This window comes from Pelodiscus sinensis, chromosome 6 (assembly GCF_049634645.1).
Source record: "Pelodiscus sinensis isolate JC-2024 chromosome 6, ASM4963464v1, whole genome shotgun sequence".
Lineage (NCBI taxonomy): Eukaryota > Metazoa > Chordata > Testudines > Trionychidae > Pelodiscus > Pelodiscus sinensis.
The window spans coordinates 61,819-75,842 of NC_134716.1; the positions used below are offsets into that span (position 1 = coordinate 61,819).

Sequence of the window (14,024 nt, forward strand, 5' to 3'; positions counted from 1 at the left end):
GCCGCGTGGCTCGTGCGGCGCTCTGGGCCTGGCCTCGTTGCCTGCCGCTCTCTCGAGTGCCCCGCCCGCGGGCCTCGCCTCTGGCCGGCGTGTGCGCGGCAGGGGCTCGCGGCGCGGCCGTTAGAGCTGAGCGGCCATGGGCCTCGGCCCGCGCCGTGTCCTAAGGGCCGCGCCCCGGCTCGGGCTCCCCGCTCCCGCGGCTAGAGCCGCCCCGCGCCTGAGGCGTGTTCCCGCGCGCACGGCTGAGGGGTGTCAAGGCGGGAGGAGGCAAAGCGGCAGAGCTCAGGCTGACTGACGCCATTGTACAGTGGGGTGTGGCGGGTGGACTGGACAAGGAGCCGTTAGTCCCTGCTCTGGGCAGAGGGAGACCTGCCCCCCCCTCCCTGCCGTGCGCGCGCCAGCGGGAAAGGGAGCAGCTCAGCTAGTCAGTTGGAACCACTGAAGGGAGCGGATGCACACTGCAGGCCCCGCCCAGGAGCCGTTGGCCCCACACCATGGAGGCTAGCCGTGCTAAGGCCTAGGCAGACGCCAAGAGATGGAACCGTTGGAGCTTCCACAGGCTGAGCACCATGGACCTTGCCCCTGGAAGACAAGGTAGGACGCAGCCTGAGACCAGCCATTGGTGCAGTTGTATAACAGAGGAGGAAGTGCTTCAGTTGGGTCCCTTCCGACTCCTGATGAGTACACACACACACTGATAGGGCCCACGACTGCAACCTGATGGAGCAGTAAAGGCCTGGGTTCCCTTACGCATTAGCTCCCTGGATGGTTGTCTCGTCTCCTCAGGCCACACAGACAGGTTAAGAGGGTGGTCATACTAATTAGCCACAAGGCCAGACAGACTTGTAGGGAAGGGCAGCTGTTTTCACTGCCCTGAGGCTAAAGGCAGGCTCACTCATCTGCAGAGCTGTAACACCCTTTTCCCTGCCTCAAAGGGGGACAGAATGTGCTTGCCACAGGGGGCGTGGGAGAGAGGCTCAGATATTTAAACTTGCCATTCTAAATCTGAAACTTCCATTGAAAAACAGGGTTTTGTCAGGAAGGAATTGTAATTTTGCGAAATTTGTACAAACAGTGTTGGGTACTTTTTCTGTTGAGTAGAGCAGCCATGAACTCTCAGGTAGGATTTGAGAAGGTTGAAGAAGTTGTCTTGCAGTTAAAGATGTAACCCAAATGTGATGTAAAATGTAAGTTCCAGTCAGAACACAAGGGGAGAGACGTTTTTTGTCTTCCTTAGCAACACGCACTTTGTGGCAGTGCTTCTCTGGGCCCACTTGTCTCTGGAATCTGTTAGTAATGCCCAGATTTCTCTTGGGAGGTTGAGTGCATTGTCTGTTGGAATCCCAGGCCACAGCTTGAGACCAAGTGACTGAATTATCCTGAGAGCTGGGTGCTTCCCAGTTTGCATAGGAGTGTGCTGTGCTACTGCCCTGCAGCTAGCTTGCTTTCCAGTAATCTACAATGTAACTGTTGATGGAAGAGTTCTCATACTTTCCTGCTGTATGTGATGAGTTAGGACACTTCTGTAGAATCTCCATCACACTGATTCAAGTGACCCTGTGAACTTGAAATCTAGTGAGTGACAAAAATTGAGTTAAGCCATTAGATATGCTCACCCTTTCCCAGACACTTATACACATACACATTCCTGTCCATATTTGCTGTTTTACAATCACAGATTTGGGTTTTATCATTGCTTTTCTCTCCTCCTTTGAAAGGCCCACAAGTGGGGAAATCTGATGGGCTCATACAGGAGGAATAGATTGGTTCTATAAAAAGTGCTCTCCAGTGTACCAGGTAAAGGAGAGGAGAGACCTCTTTCCTCTAATATTCTAGTTATAGTACTCTGATTTGTAGGTGGTAAAACTGGCATGTGAAAACATTTTAATACTGTATTTAAGTGACGGTACCTTTCTATTGGAGAAAATTAAGCAGGAACTTGGACCCTTTTATAGTTCCTTTGAATTGGAGGGACATACTGGCTCTGAAATGGTGTTTTATGGGGGACATTCTTCTGTGCAGGAGTGTTGCCATTTGTTCATTGTTCTTTCACCTACATAAGAAGTTGGAAAAGCAGTGCAGTATTCCTTTGTATTGGCGAATAAAGCCAGCTATTTCCGTCTGAGTTGCCTGGCTCAATGGTGGTGAGTTCTGTTAAATCTTATTGATCCACTTCTCCTCTGTCAGCTATGAATATCAGCGCTGCTCCTATTGTCAGGGCTAAACAGTATCTCTGTGAAGTGCAGTGTTTGTGGCTTACCATGATTCAGAATTCTGACAACTCACAAGCTCTGCCTACAGAAATACCCAATGGAGAAAACTGAGACCTGTCTTAATAGTTTGAGCTCTGAGTCTATAAAACCAGTTTGTAATTGTTTTAAAATTCTTCTCTCTTCTTTGAACCTTCTCTAATTTATCCACATCCTTCTTGAACTGTGGAACTGGATACAATATTCTAACAGCCTTTGCACCGGTGCCAGGCTGGCCAGGACTCATCACAGAGTTCAAATCACGTGGTTCCTTTGTCACCTACAGAGAAGGCTGGAGTCTCCCTGTTCCTTATATCCACAAAAGGGTTGTCTGTTTCACAGGTTAGCAAAGCCTCCTGAAGATTGGCTCCTGTCTCAGGGGTGCAAGAGCCATGTTCATTCTTTGGCTGTCAAGTTCCAGCTCAAGATAACCCCCACTTACTTTAATTGGATAGCTTTGTTTAATGCTAATAAGTAAATTGAGAGAACCTACATTCCTTTCTCTAGGACAGACCTACTTATAACCTTTACTGAGGCTAGGCTGTCTGGTCTTAAACATGTTCAGTAACATCACTCAGAAGGAATTGATAATGTTATATGTATCATTAACACATACACTTTACAATAATGTTAATGAAAGCTTGTTGTTAGTTTTCGTATGACATCTTACACAGTGTTTTTGGATAAATACCATGACAGTAGTATATGGGAGTCATAGGTTAATTGGATCTAAGAAGAAACAGTGTACCCTGTGCCTGGGGTATGAAGAGCTGTTACAAGTTGCAGTTTGATCTTGCAGTTGCTGGTCGGATGTAAGTAATTTGAGACAGGTTTGATGCAATATTTTGTGTATTCTGCTGTTCATGTTTGTTCATTATAAAAGTGTCTCAGTGGAAGACACATGACAGTGCATTAACTTGACTTAGCATTAGAGTGGCAAAAATACAAGTTCCAACTTGATTAAGTCTTTACATTTGCCACATATATTGCTTTTGGCTTCAGAAACAATTACCAGACAACTGTATTTTGTTGGGTTTTTTTAGCCAGCTTCTTAGGGTTTTGTTCCTATCTTTTCCAAAACTTCTCTTAAAATAACACAGACCTTCTCACGAAGAGTTGGAAGGTAGGAATTTAGTGCTGTATATTTGTGTGTACTGGAGATACATGAGGGTCTGTGATGCATATTTCTCTTCTTGGCAACAATAGCAATTTGGGCTTGTTTTCCAGTCAGAAAAATCCAAGCACAAGAAGTGTCTCTTGAGCTCTGCTGTAGGTCCCAGTTGTCCAAGTCGATTCTATAGCCATGCAGCAGTAAAGATCTTTTGAGACATTCCTGCTGCCAATTCCTAGGATTGACCTTTTCGAGGCTAGGTGCAAAGATTTTTGCCATTTGATTTTGCTCCTCCAACGGGTTGGTCTGATAGTTTATGAGGGTTAGTTTTTTACCTATGACCACAATCTTGTTCATGCTTCCTAGGCAGCAGCGGTGATAGTGGTTTCAGCCACCCTTTTTGGGTTCTGCTTGTTCTGTCACTGCTCTATCTACTAATAAGAGATTAAAGTAGCAGGTGCTTTTAAAATAGAAACTGAAATAAGTAAATAAAATGGGCCAAATGTATCTGTTAGTTACAACTTTGCAACCCCACCAATTCTATTGGGATATGGCACAGGAATAAACCAAATAAACTATGCTTTTGTACCTAGTTGACCTAAGTTACATGGGCCACTGTAGCAATTGAATATGTTTTTCATATCCCACCCTATGCTATTTGTGTCAGTGGAGTGTGTGTCACCCTACACTGCTTGCCCTGATTGAACTACCAGTGTGAGGCATTGTTGGGCAGGCATCAGCAATTGATGTAAGCAACACATAGTGTCTGCACTGGCACTTTATTGGCCTAACTATATCAACCCAAGCGCTATCCCTTTCATGGAGGTGGCATAACTTGCCCTCTACAATGACTTAATAACATTTGTGGGAGCTACATGCTAAATGGTCTATTTAGAACCCACTCTATGAGCCTCATTTAGCATGGACACTCTAACCTACCATATTTCCCCCCGCCCCCCATTTTTTCTTTCTCTTTCTTTCCCCGTCCTCTCTCTTTCTCTGTTTTTTGTACCTTGGATCCCTTAACTTCATGCTACAGGACTAGTAGTTTTTAAAGTTTTTTTTTGGCCACTAGATATCGCTGATCATTCACTCAACAACTAACAGTTTTCTCAGTTCATCTGAAAAAGTGGGTTGTGTGCATGAAAGCTCATGATACCCTATACATGTTTTGTTAATTTTAAGGTGCTACAGGACTATTTGTTGTTTTATAAGTTTTTCCAGTTATAGACTAACTTGGCTACACCTCTGAAGTTTTTTCAGTATCATTCTAGTTTTACAGAACTTGTAGAAGTGGTTCACAGGCTTAGGTCCTGTAAAGTGCTTTCATTGTGGGGCAGGTGTACCTCCGTGAGGGTTCATTACTTTATTTGACCACCTGATAGACCTAATCAAAAAAGCTAGATGTTCCTCACTGACAGACTAAATCATAGACTTGTGCCTAATGGACTTTTCAAATCCACGGGAGGTTAGGCACTCACTGAAATTTTGAAAATTGCACTAAAGACTAAATTAGGCTGAGTATTATAGCATCTAATATTTAGATTCCTTGCCAGCCTGGGGAATCTGTAGCCCTGAATTAGTTTCCCAGGCTCCCTACACAATATGTGAGGGGCGTTGAATCCCCAAGAACAGGATCCACAAAAGCTTGTGTCACAACTGGGATGGGTTAGTGGTTGGGGCAGGAGTCAGCTGCCAGGAATCAGAGTTGGAGCCATGAATAAGCAGGGAATGGGGACTGCAGCAGGATAGAGATAAGACTGGGAATAAGGCAGGCATAGCAGTGACTGCAGCTGTTGACATAAGCACTGAGCAGCCAGAGATGTGCTGTTGAGGTTGAGGCTGTTAGGCTGTGCTACCACAGCTAAACTTGTTAATTTTGCCTGAGGACTGAGCTGCTTAGTTTCCCAGACTTAGCTGCTGAAGGAGCTTATCTTGGCATTACCTCTCCCCTCTCAAGTGTGCCCTCATCCCAGGCTTCTCAGAATGAGCTTGGCAGGAATCCCACAGTAGATCTGCTGCATGGACATCTTCTGCTGGCTCCTATGGCTTGTTGTCAGGACCACAGCCTTTCTAATCCATTAGGCAATTAAGTTTATCCTGCACTTGTTTGGGGTCCAGAATCTATTGGAGTAGAACATAAGAACATGAGAGTGACACTACTGGGTCAGACCAAAGGTCCATCTTAGCTGGGGCCAGCACCAGGTGCCCCAGAGGGGGTGGACTGAAGACAATGATCAAGCGATTTGTCTCCTTCTCCAGCTGCCATCCTTCTCCAGCCTCTGACAAACAGAGGCCAGGGACACCACTTCCATCCCTTGACTAATAGCCTTTTATGGACCTAACCTCCATGAAATTATCTAGCTTCTCTTTACACTCTGTTATAGTCCTAGCCTTCACAGCCTCCTCTGGCAAGGAGTTCCACAGGTTGACTACACGCTGTGTGAAGAAGAGCTTTCTTTTATTCGTTTTAAATCTGCTACCCATTAACTTCATTTGGTGTCCTCTAGTTCTTCCTGTCTAGTAGGTATTCTTCCTGTCTTTGGACCATTATACAATCATAGGTTAGGGTTGGAAGAGATCTCAGGAGGTCATCAAGTCCAACCCCTAGCTCAAAGCAGGACCAACCCCAACTGAATCATTTTATATGTGGCAGTGTCTGGGTGGACCAACCAGAAAATGGTTTGTACCAATGGTTTTTAGGAAGGAGACATAGAATACTGCATGGGTTTTCATTGACTACAGTAGGGAAGTTTGAACTTCACTGGGTTTATTTGCTTCAGGTTCTTGAATGTACCTATGTATTGATGATCTAATTTGTCTGATAGTTGAGTTGACCTGAGATTTCTGGTTGACAACCAGATCCTGTCCCCCACAGTAAGATTAGGTGCAGTCTGGAGGCCCTGATTGGCACCAGACAGACTATTATGGACCATAGAAGAACAAAAGACATTGATTACTCTCCCCACCCATGAAGAGGAAACATGCAAGTGACTTCCTTCCTTAGCTGAGCTGGCATCAGACAGGCAGAAAGGGAATAAAAATTTCTGAGAAGGAGAAACTCTGTCTCTCTGTTGTTTAGACTCTCAAGGGCAAGGTGTTCTAGGCATAAGAAAGAGATTCCCAGGTTTAGCCTGGCTTAGCTGTCCTGGGAAGTTTATTACAGAAGCACTTATTACTTTTTGAACCTTAAATTGTAAGGTGTGTGTGTATTTACCTGCTTTAAATCTTGTCAATACCTCTCGTTTCTTTTTCCTAGTTAATAAATTTTTAGATGTATAGGATTGTCTACAAGTGTTGTCTCTGTGAGCATTAAGGTGCAATTAACCTGGGACAAGCAACTGGTACTTTGCCACTGAAAGAAACCTGAATATTGTAGTGATGTCTGGTATAAGAGAAGCAAAATGCAGGACAATGTAGCACTTTAAAGACTAACAAGATGGTTTATTAGATGATGAGCTTTCGTGGGCCAGACCCACTTCCTCAGATCAAATAGTGGAAGAAAGTAGTCACAACCATATATACCAAAGGATACAATTAAAAAAAAATGAACAAATATGAAAAGGACAAATCACATTGCAGAACAGGAGGGGGATGCGGGGGGGGGGGGGGGGAAAGGAAGGAAGGTAAGTGTCTGTGAATTGATATTAGAGGTAGGGAGAGTGGGATGTTTGTGAGTTAATGGTATTTGAGGTGATAATTGGGGAAACTATCTTGGTAATGGGTGAGATAGTTCAAGTGTTTGTTGAGTCCTTTTTGGAAAGTGTCGAATTTTAACATGAATGACAGTTCAGAGGATTCCCTTTCAAGTGCAGATGTAAAAGGTCTTTGTAGCAGAATGCAGGTGATTAAGTCGTTGAGAGAGTGTCCTTTCTGGTTAAAATGGCAAGAAACTGTTTTTTCTTTGTGATCTTGTCTGATATCTGTTTTGTGGGCATTGATCCTTTGGCGAAGTGTCTGAAATGTTTGTCCAATGTACATAGCAGACGGACACTTTCGGCACATGATAGCATAGATTATATTTCTGGATGCGCAGGAATATGTGTTCTTGATCTTATAACTCACTTGGTTAGGTCCAATAATGGTATCAGCAGAATGAATATGTGGACAAAGCTGGCAACGGGGTTTGTTGCAAGGGAAGGTACCAGGGTTGGTATTAGTGTGGTATGTCCTGTGGTGGTTGGTAAGAATCATCTTGAGGTTAGGTGGTTGTCTATAGGAGACTATGGGTCTGTCTCCCAGAGCCTCTTTGAGTATGGTATCCTGTTCCAGTATAGGCTGTAGTTTATTGATAATGTGTTGGACAGGTTTAAGTTGGGGGTTGTAGGTGATGACAAGTGGTGTTCTATTGTTGGTTTTCTTGGGTCTGTCTTGAAGTAGATGGTTTCTAGGTATTCGTCTGGCTCTTTCAATTTGCTTTTTTATTTCTCTGGGTGGGTAGTTGAGGTTTATAAATGCTTGGTAGAGATCCTGAAGCTTCTGGTCTCTGTCAGTGGGATTAGAGCAGATGCGGTTGTATCGAAGGGCTTGGCTATAGACGATGGATCGTGTGGTGTGTTCTGGATGGGAGCTGGAAGCATGTAGGTAACTGTATGAGTCAGTGGGTTTTCTGTAGAGAGTGGTGTCTAATTTTCCATTGTTGATTTGTACTGTGGTGTCCAGGAAGTGGATCTCTCGTGTAGAATGGTCCAGGCTGAGGTTGATGGTGGGGTGTAGGTTGTTGAAATCTCTGTGGAATATTTCCAGTGTTTCTTGGCCATGCGTCCAGATCATAAAGATGTCATCGATGTACCGTAGGTAGAGGAGGGGTGAAAGGGGACGTGAGTTGAGGAAACGTTGTTCTAGGTCAGCCATAAAGATGTTAGCATACTGTGGGGCCATGCGTGTACCCATGGCTGTGCCGCTGATCTGGAGTTATAAGTTGTTCTCAAACTGGAAATAATTGTGGGTGAGAACAAAGTTACATAGGTCTGCTATCAGGTTGGCAGTAGTGTCCTCTGGGATAGTGTTTCTAATTGCTTGTAATCCGTCTTCATGTGGGATGTTGGTATATAGAGCTTCTACATCCATGGTGGCAAGGATGGTATTATTGGGGAGGTTATCGATGTTTTGTAGTTTCCTTAGGAAGTCAGTAGTGTCTCGGAGATAGCTGGGGGTATTGGTTACGAAGGGTTTGAGAAGAGTGTCTACATAGCTGGATAGACCAGTAGTGAGCGTGCCAATACCAGAGATGATGGGACGTCCGGGGTGCCTAGGTTTATGGATCTTGGGAAGTAGATAGAACAATCCTGGTCGGGGGTCAGAAGGTGATTGTATGGATTTGTTCCCGAGTAGCTGTGGGGAGGCTTTTAAGGAGACAGTGTAGTTTCTTTTGGTATTCCAAGGTGGGATCAGAGGGGAGAGGTTTGTAAAATGTGGTGTTCGAGAGTTGTCTGGTTGCCTCCTGGTTATAGTCGGCCTTATTCATAATGACCACAGCACCCCCTTTGTCAGCTGGTTTGATTACAATGTCCAGGTTGTTTTTGAGACTCTGGATGGCATGGTGTTCAGCGCGGCTAAGATTGTGTGTCGCTTGTTGTCGTTTGCGAATAATGTCAGTCTGTGCGTTGTTGCGGAAGCTGTGTATATAGAAATCCAGATTGTAATTCCGACTGTCAGGGGGAGTCCATATAGAATTATTTTTCCTTTGGTGTTAATAGGGGGGATCTGGTAGGTCAGACTGGTGTTCATTGGTGGTTTGGAAATATTCTCTGAGACGGAGGCGGTGAAAAAAAGCCTCAAGGTCACCACAAAATTGTATCCAGTTTGTGGGGGACGTGGGGCAGAAAGAGAGACCCCGGGACAAGACAGACTCTTCTGCTGGATTGAGTTTGTAGCTGGAGAGGTTAACAATATTATCCGGTGGGTTGAGGCAGTTGCTGTTGTAGCCAGTGGTATGGAGCAGGTTAGAAAATTTATTGTCTTTTCTTTGTTGTAGGGAATAGAAGTGTGTATAGTAGATTTCTTGTCTGGTGGAACAAAAGTCTTGCAAGGTGTCAGTTGGTGTGGATGTTTGTCTTGAGATGAGATGATCTAAGTTAGAAATGTCATTCTTGATGGTTTTCTGTTTCTTGTATAAAATACTTATCAGGTGATTTCTTAATTTTTTGGATAGTGTGAGGCAGAGTCTTTCACTGTAGTCAGTGCAGTATGTTGATCTTACTGGATTGTTCACTTTCAGTCCTTTGGGTATGATGTCCATCTTCTTGCACTTGGATAGAAAGATGTCTGTCTGTATCTGTGCGAGTTTCTTCGTATGGTTGATGGATTTCCATTCCAAACGGCTAAATGTAGTGCCTTGCATGTAGAATAGTGATAGAAATGTAGCCGTGTTAGTCTGGGGTAGCTGAAGCAAAATGCAGGACAATGTAGCACTTTAAAGACTAACAAGATGGTTTATTAGATGATGAGCTTTCGTGGGCCAGACCCACTTCCTCAGATCAAATAGTGGAAGAAAGTAGTCACAACCATATATACCAAAGGATACAATTAAAAAAAATGAACAAATATGAAAAGGACAAATCACATTGCAGAACAGGAGGAGGATGTGGGGGGGGGGGGGGGGGAGGAAGGAAGAGAGAGGCCTTTAAGGGAATTTGTCAAGTAGTTCAGTGCTTCTCAACCTGGGGGACATGGGACAGTAGGGAGAGATTGACAAGTGCAGGGCTGGCATGCAGGGCAGTTGCCTGGGGCCACATGCCTCAGGGGGGCTGGGAGGCTAAGTTGTATGCATCAACACCTGGCACTTGGGCTTCAGACTCCTGAAAGAGGTGCAGTAATCTGGACAGTTCGAGAGCCTCAGGACTAGGCCTGTTCCTTTGTGTTAAGAAATTCAGATAGGGTGTGTCCGTGTCCGATGACTCCTCTCCATGGATCATAGAACTGGAAGAGACCTCAGAAGGTCATCAAGTCCAGCCCCCTGCTCTAGGCAGGACCAATTTCAACTAAATCAACCCAGCCAGGGCTTTGTCAAGCCGAGAATTAAACACCTCTAGGGATGGAGACTCAGCTACTTCCCTAGGTAACCCATTCCAGTGCTTCAGCACCCTCCTAGTGAAATAGTTTTCCCTAATATCCAACCTGGACCTCTCCCACCACAACTTGAGCCCATTGCTCCTTGTTCTGCCATCTGTCACTACTGAGAACAGCCTCTCTCCATCCTCTTTGGAACCTCCCTTCAGGAAGTTGAAGGCTGCTATCAAATCTCCCCTCACGCTTTGCTTCTGCAGACTAAACAGACCCAAGTCCCTCAGCCTCTCAAGTCATATGCTCCAGCCCCCTAATCATTTTGGTTGCCCTCTGCTGGACCCTCTCCAATGTGTCCACATCCTTTTTGTAGTGGGGGGCCTAGAACTGGATACAATACTCCAGATGTGGCTTCACCAAAGCCGAATAAAGGGGAATAATGACATCTCTGGATCTGCTGGCAGTGCTCCTCTTAATGCAACCTAATATGTCATTAGCCTTCTTGGCTACAAGGGCACACTGTTGACTCCTATCCAGCTTCTCATCCACTGTAACCCCCAGGTCCCTTTCTGCAGAACTACTACTTAACTGGTTGGTCCCCAGCTTGTAACTATGCTTGGGATTCTTCTGTGCCAAGTGCAGGACTCTACACTTGTCCTTGTTGAACCTCAGCAGAGGGCGGGAAAGAAGGGCTGGTGCAGGGGGGCATGTCCTATGAGGGCAGTGAGAAGGGCAGGAGTCAGGATAGCAGAGGAGAGTGAGGGATGGGAGAGCAGCAGGCACCAGGGGAGCTGATGGAGTAAGGGGAGGAGACAGGGCAGCAGAGGGGAAAAAGTACAGGTTTATAAGATATTTATTAATAATTTGGGTGCCACAGTGGCACACCCAAACAAGCCACATGAACTCAGTGCTGGTGCACAACACAAAATTCATTCCACTCATGGGAGGAAACTCTTAGAGGGAACACTTCCCCCAGCCCTCCCCAAGTTATTGTGACACAAATTGGGTTAATGCAATTGCAGGATAGTTGCATGAGAGGGGTTCGGTGGGGGCCAAACTCATCCTTATTGGTAGGAGGATGGTGGGAAAAGTTCTTAAAGGGGAGGGGGCCACATGACACCTTTTACTTCTGGTCATGTGTCCATCTTGACCCCGAGAGCGTTACCTCCAGAGGTGTGGCTAATGGAGGTCAGGGGTGTAGTTAACAGGTCAGGGGGTATGGCTAATGTGTCCCTAATTTTGGTTCAGAAAATATGGTCACCATAAATATGCCCCATCTATTAAAATCAGCAGAGTGTGTTGATCATTTTTTCTACCTTGGAAGTTGTCTTCCATACAAGGCAGATATTGATGTAGAAATCCAACATAGTCTGTGCTGTGCCAGTGCAGCTTTGTCTGTTTATGGCACAGAGTTTTTGAAGAGCACATTTGAACAGCTACCAAGCTTCTTGTCTATCAGTATTATTGTATGGGTCTGAAACCTGGACAACCTACAGACATCACTTAAAAGTCTTCGAGAGTTGTCACCAATGCTGCCTCCGCAAGATCTTGACGATCAAATGGGAAGACAGTTGCACTAACATCAGTGTTCTGGAAGAGGCACAGACCACCACTATCGAGGCAATGATCATCCGTCAGCAACTTCGTTGGAGTTGTCTCACTGTTTAGATGCCAGCCCATCGCCTCCCAAAACAGGTCCTGTTTTCTCAGCTGAAAGCAGGATACCATAATATGGGAGGACAACAGAAGCGTTATAAGGACTTGCTAACGGGTAACTTAAAGAAGTGCAACATTAGCGTTGATACTTGGAGACACTTGCTCAGGATCGTCCAAAATGGAGACAAGTCCTGTGCAATGGCCCCCTGCATTTTGAATTTGCTTGCCAACAAGCTGAGGAGGAAGGAGAGACTGGCTTCTAGTCATGGTCAGTAGCTTCCTGCTGTACCTGGAAACATCTGTCCTTCGCTGTAATAGAAGTTGTGGTTCAAGGATCGGCCTTATCAGCCACCTTAAGGTCCACAACTCCCATGGCAGATGATCATACTCGGCAACGAGTGATCGCCCATCATCCAATGACTCTAATTAGCCTTAAGATCAAAGATGTATCAGTTTTTATGACTCTAAAGAATATTACCTATATGGTCTTCTGCTTATCTATCCGTTATTATGAATGACTGGCAAAGGCCTTATGTCAATCTAGATGAACATAGGAAATAAAATGTTAACTTCAAAAGGTGGGTTGTTGTGGGCTCAAAGAGGATTCTTTGGACACATGTTGGGCTCAAAATACTTGGTTGGATGAGCAAGCAGAGGGTCTGCATAGTAAGAGACCTCTCCTAACTCGTAACTGTAAGCAGAGACTGGCCTGTGTGCCATGCCAGTCTGGGGAGGCTATGGATGACTGGCAGCACCAACCCAATGCCCCTTAAACTCCCCTGCACTCACCAAAGCTGGGGCAACGTGCCAGGGCTGAGGTGGGGGCCAAGCCCTCATGCTGGTGAATGAGGGGTATGCAGAGACCCAGGGAAAGAGGCTGCCTTGCTTGGGGAATGTCCTGAGGCACTGAAGCTCTGTATGGTTTTGGCTTCTGTTTTCTCTCCAGTGTGCTGCTAGCAGTAAAGTGCTGTTAAGTGTCTCCTACTAGAGCCAAACTGTCTGCCAGCACAATGGCACATTAATTACCTCCACACAGTCCCTCTGGCTATTTGTGTTGGCTGGGTGCACAATTTGCTGGACTAGCTACAGAAAACTGAAGGCTGTGTGAGAAATGGCCTGCTTGTGCCAATGAGAATTGTTCTTCCAAGTCTTTGTCCTTTGAGCCAAATCAATGTAGTTATCAACAAAAATGGTACTAGCTGGCTCTGGTCCTGGATCACATACACAGCTGTGGTCATATTTTTCACATAGCTTTCTCTTCTGATGATCAGAACTCCCTGATTTCAAATAATTCTTATGCTGTTGTCATGTGCATCAGTATCTTTCAATCACTTCAGGTGTCTAGCTATTGTCGTTGCTTTCAGTATCACCAAAGGCAGAGGCCTGTGTGGAAGCTGATGATGCAGAACCACCCTAATGGAGGGATTAGGTCAAGGGGACCATTACAAGGGAAGCAAGGTGACAAAAGAACCTGGGACAGCACAGAGGGACACATAGAGAGAAATTCTTACATAATTCTATATTTAAGATCCTGGAAGAGGGAGCAGCACTCGAGTTGTGACTGAGTATCTGAAAAATGTACCTTGGAATTGGTCAGGGGAATCTTGGAATTGGACAGGTTATTTATGTTTCTGGTATGGTCAACTGCTTATGGAGTGCAGCTATAGGTTGAACCTCTCTAATCCAGCACCCTGTGGTCTGGCAGATCTATTGTCCGACATGATGTTAGTTAACCAGATGTCCATTTATTATGGGTATGGCCAAGTTTTCTGTCATCCTATAAAGTTTGTTTATAGTCGCCAGTCCTGGCTGTCAGTGTTCTGTGCTGTTGTTATTTAGCTCTAAAATACCCCAAATGTCTTCTAACAGTCCAGTAAGCAATGGAAGTGTTGGTAATGCTGTTGGACAATATTGAGCAAGAAAGTTCTGATCGCCATTCATAGACGCCTTGCGCAAGAAACTCCTGTTGTCCATCCACTCGTTCCTTTTGTGCAAGAGCTCTT

The 14,024-nt window shown here is 45.3% G+C and overlaps 1 protein-coding gene across 2 annotated transcripts in view; it reads left to right on the forward strand.

The window, feature by feature from the left end:
- The first annotated feature begins 1 nt into the window (after position 1).
- The window catches only part of LOC102459924 (uncharacterized), a 121,507-nt gene continuing 107,484 nt past the window's right edge, over positions 2-14,024 (forward strand). For both annotated transcript variants that reach the window (XR_012904552.1, XR_012904558.1), the window contains exon 1: positions 2-594. The gene's annotated coding sequence lies outside the window, so the exon portion shown is untranslated. The remainder of the gene's footprint in view (positions 595-14,024) is intronic.